The sequence below is a fragment of the Haliotis rufescens genome, unplaced genomic scaffold (assembly GCF_023055435.1).
Source record: "Haliotis rufescens isolate VD_foot unplaced genomic scaffold, xgHalRufe1.0.p SCAF_51, whole genome shotgun sequence".
NCBI lineage: Eukaryota > Metazoa > Mollusca > Gastropoda > Lepetellida > Haliotidae > Haliotis > Haliotis rufescens.
In genome coordinates, this window is record NW_025964235.1 from 1,068,261 (window position 1) to 1,082,905 (window position 14,645).

Here is a 14,645-nt window from a genome sequence, read left to right on the forward strand (position 1 = left end):
CTTGGCTGTTCTCGTAGAATCAAGACGAAACATCTTCTGTGAATTCGTATTTCAACTATTTGTCTTGTGACATTATTCACTTTTGTCCAGGATAGATTCGCGATATGACATGTGTAACGAAGTGGGGGGTGGGGGGTGGGGTGATATTGGATTGGGTGCTGTCCGTCCATCAGCATGAAGTGAGAGGGGATATAGGAGTGGATGCTGTCCGTCCATCACCTGGAGGGAGAGGGGATATAGGAGTGGGTGCTGTCCGTCCATCAGCATGAAGTGAGAGGGGATATAGGAGTGGGTGCTGTCCGTCTATCACCATGAAGTGAGAGGGGATATAGGAGTGGGTGCGCTCCGTCCATCACCATGAAGAGAGAGGGGATATAGGAATGGGTGCTGTCCGTCCATCACCATGAAGAGAGAGGGGATATAGGAATGGGTGCTGTCCGTCCATCAGCATGAAGTGAGAGGGGATATAGGAGTGGGTGCTGTCCGTCCATCACCATGAAGAGAGAGGGGATATAGGAATGGGTGCTCTCCGTCCATCACCATGAAGTGAGAGGGGATATAGGAATGGGTGTTGTCCGTCCATCACCATGAAGTGAGAGGGGATATAGGAGTGGGTGCTGTCCGTCCATCAGCATGAAGTGAGAGGGATATAGGAATGGGCGCTGTCCGTCCATCAGCATGAAGTGAGAGGGGATATAGGAATGGGCGCTGTCCGTCCATCACAATGAAGTGAGAGGGGATATAGGAGTGGGTGCTGTCCGTCCATCACCATGAAGAGAGAGGGGATATAGGAATGGGTGCTGTCCGTCCATCACCATGAAGAGAGAGGGGATATAGGAATGGGTGCTGTCCGTCCATCACCATGAAGTGAGAGGGGATATAGGAATGGGTGCTGTCCGCCCGTCCGTCCGTTTCGTTTCCGGAAGATAACTCGGAAACCATTTTAATATTATATTACGAAACATGCTGAACTGGTGATTTTTGCTGTTTCCTTGGAAACCAGTGACCCTTCCTTGCACAGTATGTTTGGTTGTTTGTTTAACGCCGCACTCAACAATCTTCCAGCTTTATGGCAACGGGCTGTAAATAATCGTGTCTGGACCAGAAAATCCAGTGATTGATATGAGCGTCGATCTCCGCAATTTGGATACGATGACATGCACCAACCAAGTCAGCGAGCTTGACCACTCGATCCCGTTAGTCGCCTCTTACGTCAAGCATAGTCGCCTTTTACAGCAAACATGGCTTGCTCAATAAAGATTGGGGTTCAGTCAGTCCTAGTGATGCCACCCACACCATAACCGATCCATCGACAGATCTGTCATGAGGTCTCAGGTTGACTTTGGCTTGACGTTCATTTCGACGTCGCCATACACGACCACGCCTAGCAAGTGTGAAGTGAATCGGGACTCATCTGAAAACATGACACGTGACCAGCGACTTATTGTGCACCATTGACGGCGTTTAGCAATAAGACGATGTGTAAGGGGCGGCACAACACATGACGCATGGAGGTAATCTGCGCGTAGACGATTTCTACAGACCCGTAAATCACAACTGTATCATAAGCAGATTCGATCAGATCGACAGTAATAATGGTCCACGGAGATTAACCGATCTTCCTTGAAACTGTCAAGATCAGGAATGACACCCGTCGCACGTGTGTGGCGCGAGGCACGTGCAAACTGTAGGATGTGTTTGTAAGGTTTTACAGTGAGTGAGTTAGATTTTACGCCGCTTTAGCAATATTCCAGCAATGTCACGGCGGGTGGTTTTACAGACACAAACGTTCTTGCATAGAATGTTTATCGTCAACACTTTTCTTTATTCTAATACTTGATATTAACATTTATATATTATGACCAACCTACTTTATAAAGAGTATATGCACACCATCATCGGAGGCCCGTGATGATCGGGGATAGAATAGGTCTTCAGCAACCCATGCTTGCCATAAAAGGCGACTATGCTTGTCGTAAAAGGCGACTAACGAGATCGGGTGGTCAGGCTCGGTGACTTGGTTGATGCATGTCATCTGTCCCATTTGCGTGGATCGATGCTCTTGTTGTCAATCACTGGATTGTCTGGTCCAGACTCGATTTATTACAGACCGCTGTCATATAGTTGGAATATTGCTGAGTGCGGCGTTAAACACCAAACCAAACCATCAGTGGACAAGCAGTGGCCATCAGAGGTAACATTTGGCAGTTCACACGCTTCCTCTCTTGTACAAGAACATGGTAGCTCACCACTGAGGGACCCCTGGATGTCCCTGACCAATCTATGGAAACTGGTAGCAGCAGCTTCATGAATCAAGGACAAATAACAAATTGTACAAAAAAATAAATATTTTATTCCCGATCAGTCCTTGAGATGTTGAAGTACTGTACACAACCCTTCAATATATCCACACATTGCACCCTGGCTTGAGCAAAGCTTAGACATTATATTCCATAGCCCAGACAGAATATACAGCAAATGAGGCCAATAAGGTCTTTAGGATCTAGTTTCTAGATGACATCACCTTTCTGTGTCGTTACCCCTTTCATATACAGAAAAGTAAACTTGTAATACAAACGTGTAGCCATGCCACAGAAGTATGTTTGAATTATCTCCCCTGTATGGTCACAGATAATCTTTAATCCCCCCCCCCCCCCATCACAGGTAGATAAAACGAGGAACAAAACACCTTTCTTTGGCCTATTTATTTTATATAGCCTTCTACTGCTGGGTCTATGCACCTGTAATCCCTCAAATGAACACAATCTAAAGCCTCACTGCTATTACCTAGTATTGACTGGATTTCTATTTATAGGAGTGAGTCAGTTGGGTTTCAGCAGCTTTTAATAGTTATATCGCAGCGTGTCAGCTTAATGTGGGAGGAAAGCCCCAAGTGATGTTAATATATCTACTCCTACATACTACATTCTTAAACACTGATTGGAACATAGGTGCTAAATGAACACAAAGAAATGTTTTAAGATAAACATCTCCACCATCAATTCCAGGCTCCTCAACACCTGACTAGCACATAAATGATTTGTTGAGGCCCAATCCAAAATCAAAATAATATCTATAATTATATGGACTTCAAATATCTATCGTATAGTATATAAAACAGGCTGTTTGTTTCTTAAGCATCAGTGTGGCTGGTTAAGTTAATTCTAAGCAGATTAAAACATGACCAACAACAGTTAACTGATGACCTCGCCCTGATACATATACTGTGCAGTTATCCCGCGTATCTAATCACAAGGAGAGGAGTTACACTAATCAACACCTTGAATCTTCCCTTCATATACACAACTCTGGAGAAGTTCAAGATTTTGTCCAGGCTCACACAAAGGCACCCTTGATACCTGGCATGTGGAAGTCTTGGATATACTCATGGAAATAATAAAGGGAACATGTATAAAGTACTTGTTATAACCTCTTGTATGTACCAGAGGGTGAATGGAGGTTGTTTGGCAATAACCTCAGTAAAGAATGAAGCCAGCAGTGTAATGTTGTGTGATTCGAGAGTTCCCAAGTTTATGTGTGGCCCTTCTGGACCTCATCTACATTGCTTGCAGGAACTAAGCAGGAAGGAATCTCTTCAATCAAAGCTGGAGGAATCATTCACAGGTTCTTGAGGGCTTAAACAATAGTGTTGCACTTCATAAAACCACAGTATATTTTTCCCTTCTACATACCAACTTATACTTTTCCTTGATACCTAAAACAGTATAGTTTCCCTTGATACCTAAAACAGTATAGTTTCCCTTGAAGCATACCACAGAATATTTTTCCATGAAACATACCACAGTATATTTTCCCTTGAAACATACCACAGAATATTTTCCCTTGAAACATACCACAGCATTTTCCCCTTGAAACATACCACAGTATATTTTCCCTTGAAACATACCACAGAATATGTTCGCTTGTAACATACCACAGAATATTTTCCCTTGAAACTAACCACAGTATATTTTGCCTTGAAACATACCACAGAATATGTTCGCTTGAAACATACCACAGTATATTTTCCCTTGAAACATACCACAGTATATTTTCCTTGAAACATACATCAGTATAATTTCCCTTGAAACATACCACAGAAATATTTTCCCTTGAAACATACCACAGTATATTTTGCCTTGAAACATACCACCCACAGTATATTTTGCCTTGAAACATACCACAGTATATTTTCCTTAAAACATACCACAGTATATTTTTCCTTGAAACATGTTGGTAACATTATCCTGAACCACCACAATCTAGGGCATTCAATAAACAGTGCATCATAAAATCTGGAATATTGAAACACTGAGTATATTTGAATATACATGCATATCAAAACTGCTATTTAAAACAGCTATAAACACGTCATGCCCATGAAAGCACAGGTTATTATGACAAACTGAAAGAAGCGGTACTAAAACTGTTGACCTCACAGAAAACATAATACGAATGTCACGTACATGTTTGAAATGCCATGACAGGACGGAAAAAATACAATACGTAATGAATCATCACATTTCTACTTGTAGTTTACTGTGTAGCAGTGTTCAAACAAATCTCCAGTCTAAAATGGGGAACCTCTTGATGACTGTTATGGAGATATTCATATGAATAGTTCATCTCTATGTGTGCTATCCACGTCTGTTTCTTTTTAGTTTTGATAATTACACATATATGTACGTATTTAACAAATAATAAATACTTATGTTCATGACTATATTTACCTGGCCGGAGAGAAACTGGTGTTTTCACTTATCTGGTGACAAATCCGAGAGTATTTTTAGGAACTGCACAGGGATATAACAGTACAACACAAACATCAACAGGAATTATTGTCCACACAACTGCTTAACAATGTCAGTAGTAATGTAACATTCACACTTCATTACAAATAATTTTAAAATACATAATGTGTATTGGAAAAGCATGCGGTACAACTATTTAATTGGGCTCCAGATTTTGTAGCCAAATACCCTTCACAGGACAACCTCAGCTAAGTGGGTGTTTGTTGATGATTTTATGAACGCTTCTCCCAATTAACATTATGGCTCTTGTTACAATATAATGCTGAAAGTACACACTGAGTATGTCCACTGTAATAATGAAATATACACAAAGAAGGAGAATCGCCGTAGGACACAACATCAGCAAGAGTTGGCAGCACATGTGTGTGGAGTTAACCCAGGTGTTGGAGACGTGAAGTACATTCTCCTCCATCACAACAACTGTCATGTGACTCCGAACGAAACTATTACACATAAACCATGTTACATTGTTCTCCGACATAATGAATTGTATCCGAACTTGACAATGGAACAGGATAGTCTGTGAGACAATTCTAACAAGTATGTCTAATTGAGAGAAAGCCAAGCCACCATGACTTCGTTAACATCACCGAAAGTCCCAATCATGGTCTGGTCACAAGATGCTATTAAAAATGTAGTTTACAAGATAAATATGGATACTGGTTTACATAGAACAAGTCACAATGTAAATGATACCAGGCAAGATTAGACTAAATAAAAACCTCTCTAAGCTTCCTTTCTGCAACAGTCCATAGAAATCTATTAAATTGAGGCTACTTATCATTTCAATGTTCTGTAAACGAAGACACAGCATCATCTATCCTCAGAAAGTTGTACTCAGAAAGTCCACCTATCCTAGTTAGCGCAGGGATTTACCCACGATTCAAAACTAAGTGCCATTGTCAGGCAAATTAGGGGGAAAATGTTCAAAGGTCTTTGAAAATAGTATCTTAACATTTCCTTCATCGCTTTAACGTAAAACTATGTATTCAAGCCTCTTCCTCTATATCACTCCTGTTATCAAAAAAATACAAGTCGGCTCTAAAAAGTCATAACATTAGGCTTAAAAAAAATAAAAGAAATGGTTCTCTTTTGAAAATATAGTGCAGACAGGCGGTCACTGTTTTTGGGTAGTTTTTGCTAGTTCAAACTAGTATGTAACCAAATAAACAGTTGTGTACCATCAACCTGGGAAAGGGCCTCCCTACATCAGTGTGCATGTAAAGGGAAGTAACTGCATGCTACATTGGATCCCATTGTTTTTAAGCATTAGTTTTTGGGGTTTTTTTTGCAAAATGGAAATAAAAATGAAATGTGCGGCAGACTTTATGATGCGGGCGTGCCTGAGAACCGAGACTATAAAAAAATTTAGCCTTAGTTATAACCATATTAACATGAATTGGGACATTTTGATTTCAATTTGGGAATTTTGTAGCAGACTTGGGATGGAATATCAGCCACTGAGTAAGTGTTGATAAATCCCTGTAGCTAACCAGAACAGCTTCTGAACCCACACAGCAGGACAACTGACTGGCCCTGCATGTCTACTACAGTCCATGTTGTGATCATATACAATCAGGGCTCAATTAAAACAATAATGAACAAATTAAAAGCAAATGTACAATTTGAATATATTATAATAAACATGTAAGAATAATTACACTTTGTTTATCATATGAATTCTTTCAACAAATCTGTAAATAATAACATTGATCATGTAGTTAATTAAAGGTGCAAGATCTTAGAAGCGTCTAGTTCAGTGTGATGTGAGAACACCCAGGCCAACATCAGCATCTATTTACAGCACTGCTTACAGTGACAGTAATCAGTGTATATGATAGCTTAAAACTAGGACTGCATAATATTACCCATATACTGCAATATGCTTTAGAAATGATAAATACTGCAATATATTTCCTGTAATCTGGTACATTGGGTAAAAAAAAATATTAAACAAGTTTTGTTACTTATTGTATCATTTGACCTAAAATCTACTTAGAAATTCATTTATAAACGTTTCCCTTTGATATTGACTGACAAAAAGGCAGAAACACAGAATTGATTTTTTGTTATCGCCTTTTATCCATGACTACAAAATGGCGGTGACTGACCATGCTGAGTAATATTTACTTTCGTATGTAGGCTGTAGATGCTACATAAGGATTTCATTGGATTGTGTTGAAACTAAATTCATGCAGGTTCCAAAAGGGTCTGAAGTCCAAAGTTGCACCAAACATAACACGTTCGACCTCTGACCATGCTGACCTTGCACCTTCAATTAGTATTTCCTGTAGCATCATAAAATGCTGAATTTGACACGGGGGAATAAAAGATCAAACAGAAATCCCTACTTGATACTGAAGATGACAGCAAGGATGTATTATCTAACACTGTCTCCCACAGCATTAGACAATAAGTATCAAATCTCACCATAAACAACACTCGGGTGATATTCTCTCAGTAGCGCTAGCAAAAGTATCATGATTCATAGTTTTATGAAGATGAAAGACAAAACTTAATGTCATGGAATGCTAAGTAATTGTTTGGTCTTTTTGTTACAGAAGGTAGAAGAATATTGCTGTCAAACATTCTCATGAAAATCTTCCCATAGAGCAACAGGACAAATCTTATAACATGCAATACATGGTATGAACGTATAAATACTTGGAATATAATATGTACATTCTTAAGAGTCAGGTCCAAGATGGAGGCAGATTTGGGCATCATAAACATCAGCTGCACATTCTGACCAGCTGCCGAACCAGTACTGGTTACTTCTACTAAAGACTCACACGGTACATGTCACCATCTGGAGGGGCCAGCATTGGGGGACAGAGATGTGCCACTGCTTCCAAGTCCACATGTCAGCTTGTTGCAGCAGTAGAAACAACCTCATCACACTCATCAACCCATTTGATGATGAACAGGATGTGTAGAGGAATTCCAAATTTGTGTACTTTCTAAATTCTTTGGTTATACTTGGCATCATATTAATTTGATACTACATTTCCAAATCCCTGATCTGCAATTATAGAGTAGGGTTAATCTAAGATTGGATAAAAATATTCCTACTCCACTGCTGAACAATTTTTCGGTGCAATACTAGCACCAGACATTGCAATACTGAAGATCTAGTATCTGAGCCAAAACATCTAAAGTGTACTCAAAGAAGTTGATTGTCAAATAGTTTCTTCTCATGAACTGTTTAACTATAAGCTTCTAGAAAGTCAATCAAAGACTTGGTATATGTATTACTACTGAGGATTTCATGACTGTGGGCAGCCCCCAACTCCAGCGTGATATGTCCTTTAACATACTAACAGGGGAGTGGGCATTAACTATCACACTGGCTTATCTCTACAATGTCTTGTTTTGACTGATTAAATGCACAAAACTTTCTCTCCATCTCATCATGTGTCGATGATCACGTGTCCATTCTGTACCAAGGCTGAATTGATTGGTTTACTCGTGTGTCCTTGACATAGTTTCCAAATCCTCTTCAAACGAACATATACCATTCCCGGCCACATGTACGCAAAACTCAATCTTGGCTCAGGTCTTGTCCATGCCAACAACAATCCGAACATTTGAAGGTATGGCGGAATTAGGAGAACAAGCCATACAGGAAGTGGGATGTCAGTCACATGATGCCAGAATGAGCCAATCAGAGACTGCTTATCTCCATTGTGATATGCGTTGTTGTGGTCCAGGGCTAAGCTGTTATAGTGGTCATTTATTTCGAAGGTGTAGTACAGCATTCCAAACGATGTGGCCAGATAGAACATCACCAGGAGCCAGGCGATTCGTTGACGGAATTTCATTGTCAGTGTTCACGTCATGTCAGTCGATCAGAACTCCTGAAACAACCAGTTTCTACATGTCAAAAAGAGCTTAAACATTCAATCAATACTGAGGGTTGTTATGTATTAGAAGGACTGCCATTCAAACCATACAAACCAGTGACTACAAACATGGGCACGAATCTACATCAGGAAAAAATGAAACACGATCAGCCAAGTCACCAAGCTAGATAACCCAATCAACTGAAGGTGGCTCTTGCAACAAGTATGAGATACTGTCAATAATGTATCTTTCTCCGGAATCCCTGCATGTTCGCAACATGTTCAATCATCTGTATTATGCCAACAATGGTACAAACATAAAGTCTTTGTAAGACACAAGATTCCAACAAACATGGATGATACCCTATCACAATGGCAGTGTTAATTCTAATTAGTGGTAAGATGGGTCTATTTCACAGTCAGCTTTCATTCTTAACAAAGAAGTTCCACAAATCTGCTGGAAGAAGGGACAAATAATGAAGAGAGTTTATGCAACCTAACACATAGGAAATAGTCCTACCCATTATTAATTTGTCAATAATTTGACTGCTCGCTTCTAGTGTGAAGAGTGCAGGTTTTGAAGAATGATATAAGGCCTAATATGCTTCACCGCCACACATTTAGGTATTTTTATCCAGTACGAAATCAAACGCTGATAATCGTTGCGACGAGCTAACGATTTTCCACCACCCCTGTACATTTTACCCCGGTCTACTGTATCTGGTGCGATAAAGTCCTAAATCCTACCAATCTGTCGGAGAAGAAACGTCATGCAACAAGCCGCGGCCAAATCATGGGTATGACCTGCACCATATCTTGATTATTATTCGTGTCCCTCGACACATGACTTTCGGCTGTGCATCACGCGGACAGAATCACAGTATTTATTTGCGGCATTGATGAATGTTTGCACGCAAATTCCGTGGACGTCCATTGGTCCGAAAATGTTGTCACTGAAATCCATAATTAACGCCGTTAGTAACATTTTATTTCGGTAGAAATAGCAACACCTTTGTTTCCGTGGTCGATGTGTCAGCTGTTACGCCATGTTGGAATTGAGAGTTATTTCCCTTACAATGCTTCCGGTTGATTCTCAATCGGCACATACGCGTAGTAGTGATTCCTCGCTACCTCGGAAATTTGACAAGCGTGTAGACATAGTCTTTGCAGTTTCAGTACATGTGTAATGATTATCCCACGCAGAGACCATATACCGGTATATGGTCTCTGTCCCACGGCACCAGATCGAGATACATCCATTTTTGTGAATTTCCCAGTGTTTGTAGACATCGCAAGCAGAATATAAAGACGATACATAGTTCCAACCAAGCTGCGTAATTGTGACATAGCTTGAGCTTTTCAGGCTACCGTAAAGCCTAGCATTGTCTCAGCCGCCATATCGCACCGTACATATCGACACTCCGTAACAATAACTACAGATTATCTCGGGGCATTATCATAAAAGTGTTACCATTATTTTTCAAATGTGTCTGTTCCGATTGAATGGGGAGGTCAATCTAATGATTTGCTCAGAATGTAATTCTAGCCGCTACATGCTGCATTTTTAGACTTAGTAGGTAGCCGGGGGTGCAGACTAACGGCACCTCAGCAAAACGTCACCGATTTTTCGGGCTTAAACGGCACCTGATTTGGCAAAAACGGCTACTAATTGTCTTTTTTTAATAACGATACGAACGATTTATGTAGTAGTATGTATGCTTTATTTACATGCTCTAATATGTTATGTTGTATATATGTTTTCGTGTGATGTCGACTGCCGACAGAAGGGAATATATATGAAATATCTATAAAATTGCTATATATTTCTTACTTACTAAAATAAATATTGAATATATAGTATACCTGTAGTCCAATTTATTGACATTTCCGCCAGAGTAATTTTTATAAAGGTTCTTAAACTTCAAAGCATGTGATGTTTTAACGATAAATTTAGTTGCGCTTCCCAAACAGAGTAAATTGGAGTAGAGGCTAATTTCTAATGTAAACTTGTTGTAAGGAGATTAGCATTTCACAATTATTTGTGTTTGCGAGTGACCATGAAAGTTTAATTTCATTTATTTTATTTCAAAGCATGTAATGTTTTCACAATAAGTTTCGTTGCGCCTCCTAATGAGAGTCGTCGAGTAGAGGCTAGTTTCTAATGTAAACTTTTTTTAACATTTCACAGTTATTTGGGTTTGTAAGTGACCATGTGAGTTTAATTTCATGTATTTCAGTACCAAGGTAAAAAAACATAATAAGGTACCGTTTCGCCAGGCAATAGTTGCCGTTTTAGGCGAAGTGCCGTTTTCGCCAATCGGTGACGTTTCGATGTTTAGGCCAAAGTTTTAAGCAATCCCCAAAGAAATAATATCAGCAGTTGATTTGCAGAAAGGACGGGGGAAGATAAGGACACTGTTTGACCCACGGGGAATATCAAATTTTAACGTTGCGGAAAACTCTGAAATATAAGTATGAAAACAATCGGACAGTCCAAATGGCTGACAGCTAGCCTTTTCTCTTAGTTCCATTTGCAAGTTTTGGACTTATGACAAGATCACATAACTAGGTCACATGCGCACGTATGGCCAGTACATATTTCGAACTTCAACAGAAAATCTGAGATAATCCTTGAACCGCGATGATTGCTGTGTTCATCTTCTACATCAGCTTAACTCTGGTCAAGTATCAGATTCCGTTGTTAAAACGAAGAAAATCAACCATTGACACCCTGATCTTTGAAACAGAAATAGATTTAAAATAGAAATGTCAGTTATATGTAACATGCAATCTACAATTTTTATAAAATTAATGATTCAAAAGTCATGCTTTATTCTATTCCACGTGATTCGCATTGTGAGTCATTTGATTCAATTCTTAGTTTGTATACGTAGATGAGGACGATGTTGCGTCCGGCACACAGCCCGTTGGACACTGTGCCTCAGGCGTAGATGGGACAGATTCATCACACGTCTGTGCTGCGAGTTATCATCACCATCACCAATAATCGTTACAAAAGCACCACCCCACGTCACCTGCGTACTTCGCATATGGAGAAAGAAAATATGATATCTTACACACAAAACTGAGATACACGTGCAGTCAATTGAATTATGACTAATATAGAATTGGTATAAAAGATCACCCGAACTGTACATGTTCAAATACATGTGAAAATGCATATCATTATCTCATGGAATGTACATTGTTTAGTCATCAGCGAAATTTCTTGCTTTTGCGGTTCCCCATGCGAAAATGCTTTTCACAATTTTCTTGAATGTAAAAATATTCTTAAATAAGACAATCTTTGTTTATCAACATTAGAAATATAGGGACTCAGCCAAATTTAGAAACAATTCTTTGTGGTAACAAACATCTATCTGAAGAACAAAATAACTTAATGTTTAAATATGTCCATCAATTTATTGTAGAAACAAACAGATTTTAAATTGTATCCTAATACAACAAGAATTATAACAAGAATTATATTTCACGAGCTACTTTCGAATTGTCTGGATTTTACAAGTGGCACATATAATACATGGTTGTTTCAACACTTTGATTTTGATGTAAAACAATAGCATTCCCTGTAACTATCACAGCTTAGTTACATTCTAGATTTCCCACCCTTCACATAAATTTAAAATGACTATTACATGTAGTTTATTAACTACTGTGTTTTTTTATGAATATATTATGTACCAATACATACCAAAAATGTAAATTCATCATATGCATATATGTATATGTATGTGTGAGTGTATGTAGGTATATGTGTTTGTGTGTAATACTGTATATATATGAATATGTGTGTGTTATTATATTTACTCATTAATTCCTACGCACTGTACATTTATTCTACACCACAGAATTCACATACCACAATGTAACGAAATGTATATAGGAGAAGGCCTCGTAAGTGTGTCACTTGTGCCTAATCCATTTGATTTTCCGCAATAAAATATGTTTAAATCAAATCAGCGACATTTTGTTTAACAGCCTTTAAAATAGTGTTCATAACATACCTGTTACCTGTAACATACAGCAATGCAGATCACGTTGTTACAGAAAATGAAGCTATATTTAAGGCAGTACAACATTATATATGTACAACTAAAAGATTTGTGTAAAGAACTGTTCATTCAACAATGCATCTCTCCCCTTCAAAACTTTGTAAATACCAGGGACAGTGCGATCTAAGTTGGAAGAACTTGTCTCCCAATCCCGTTCACTCTTTGTGAATAAATGTTTAAAATAATAATCGTGACTAATCTCAGAGCACGTATCTGTGTACGTGTATGTGTATGCTTGTGCCTACGTAGGTGTGTGAGTGTGCTTGTGCCTACGTGTGTGTGGTTGTGTGCCCGTGCCTTCGTGTGTGTGTGTGCTTGTGCCTACGTGTGTGCGTGTGTATGTGTCTGTGTTTGCTTGTGCCTACGTGGGCGTGTGTGTCTGTGTGCGCTTGTGCCTACGTGTCTGTGTGTGCTTGTACCTACGCGTGTGTGTGCTTGTGCCTACGCATGTGCCTATGTGCTTGAGCCTACGTGTACGTGCGCATGCGCGCGCATGTGTGAACAACACAGAATACAGGGTTACTTACGGGAATAACAAAATTCTATTCCTATTAACATTATTTGGGCTTTATTCATATTACAGTAAACTACGTTTATAACGAACACGCTTATACCGAACTGACGGATGTAACGAACTGTTTGAGGGTCTCATCCATTTGCTGTATATGTGCCTATAACGAACAACGGTTATAACTAACTAAAATTAGTGGTCCCTTTTAGTTCGTTATAACCGTAGTTTACGGTTTTCTCATTGTGAACTAACGGCACAGTGCCAAGACATACATATCATATTGTGAACTGGGGCTCCAAGTTACAGTTGCAGGTAACACTTGCAGTCTTCAAGCTACTCACTGGCCTGGCCACTTGATTAGTACAGGTGTGTCATATGCAATACAGACCAAACAGGATGACACCACTTAGAGAATGCCAATTTAAATTGTCAAAATTAAATATTGAATGACAATTGTTACATTGAAAAATATCTCGGTTAGTGAAAGAAGCCAATCTGAGTACAGAAACAGCCCAAGATCACTTTTAAAATAAAATATACTGAACAACAAAAGTTCCTGTGACATTGAATAAGATTTAATGCAAAGTGATGTTTTTTACCAAATCTGAAACGATTCCGGTTTGCAACAGATAAAAGACTCCTGTAAGTGTTCAAATGGTTTAATTTGCCATGCTGACTTCGGAAAATGCGTGATATCATAAAAAAACATAAACATGCTGAAATGTCAATTTACAAATCAATAGCGTGTGTGTCCACCTCTGGTTGCGATGCAAGCAACACATCTTCGTCTCATGGAATGGACCAGGCGTCGCACAAACCCTGTGGGATATCTGTCCATATCTGCTGGAGCATGTTTCGAAGTTCCTGGAGTGTCTGTGGAACACGTGGTTGACGTCGAAGGCGACGATCCATCTCATCCCACATGTGCTCGATTGGTGAGAGATCAGGGGAGCGAGCCGGCCAGGGGATGACATTCACGTTGTTTTGTTGAAGAGAATCCTGAACAAGTCGAGCAATATGAGGCCGGGTGTTGTCATATAGCAAAAACGGTAGAACAACAGGGCCGATCATCTCGTCACGGTAGCGCTGTCCATTGAGATTTCCCTCTACCACCATCAAACGAGTCCTCTGTCTTGCTGTAATCCCAATCCATACATGAACGATGCCGCCCCCGAACCGATCTTCTTCCATGACACAATGATTGACGTAACGTTCACCTCGACGTCGGTACACTCGAATCCGTCCATCGCTGTGGCTGAGGTGAAAACGAGACTCGTCAGTGAATAGAACTTATCCCCACTGCATGGCCGTCCAGCGTAGACGCTGCCTGCACCACTGTAGGCGTGCTTGACGTTGGTTTCCTGTCAAAATGGGACGTCTGGCGGGTCTTCTGGCGACAATGCCTGCA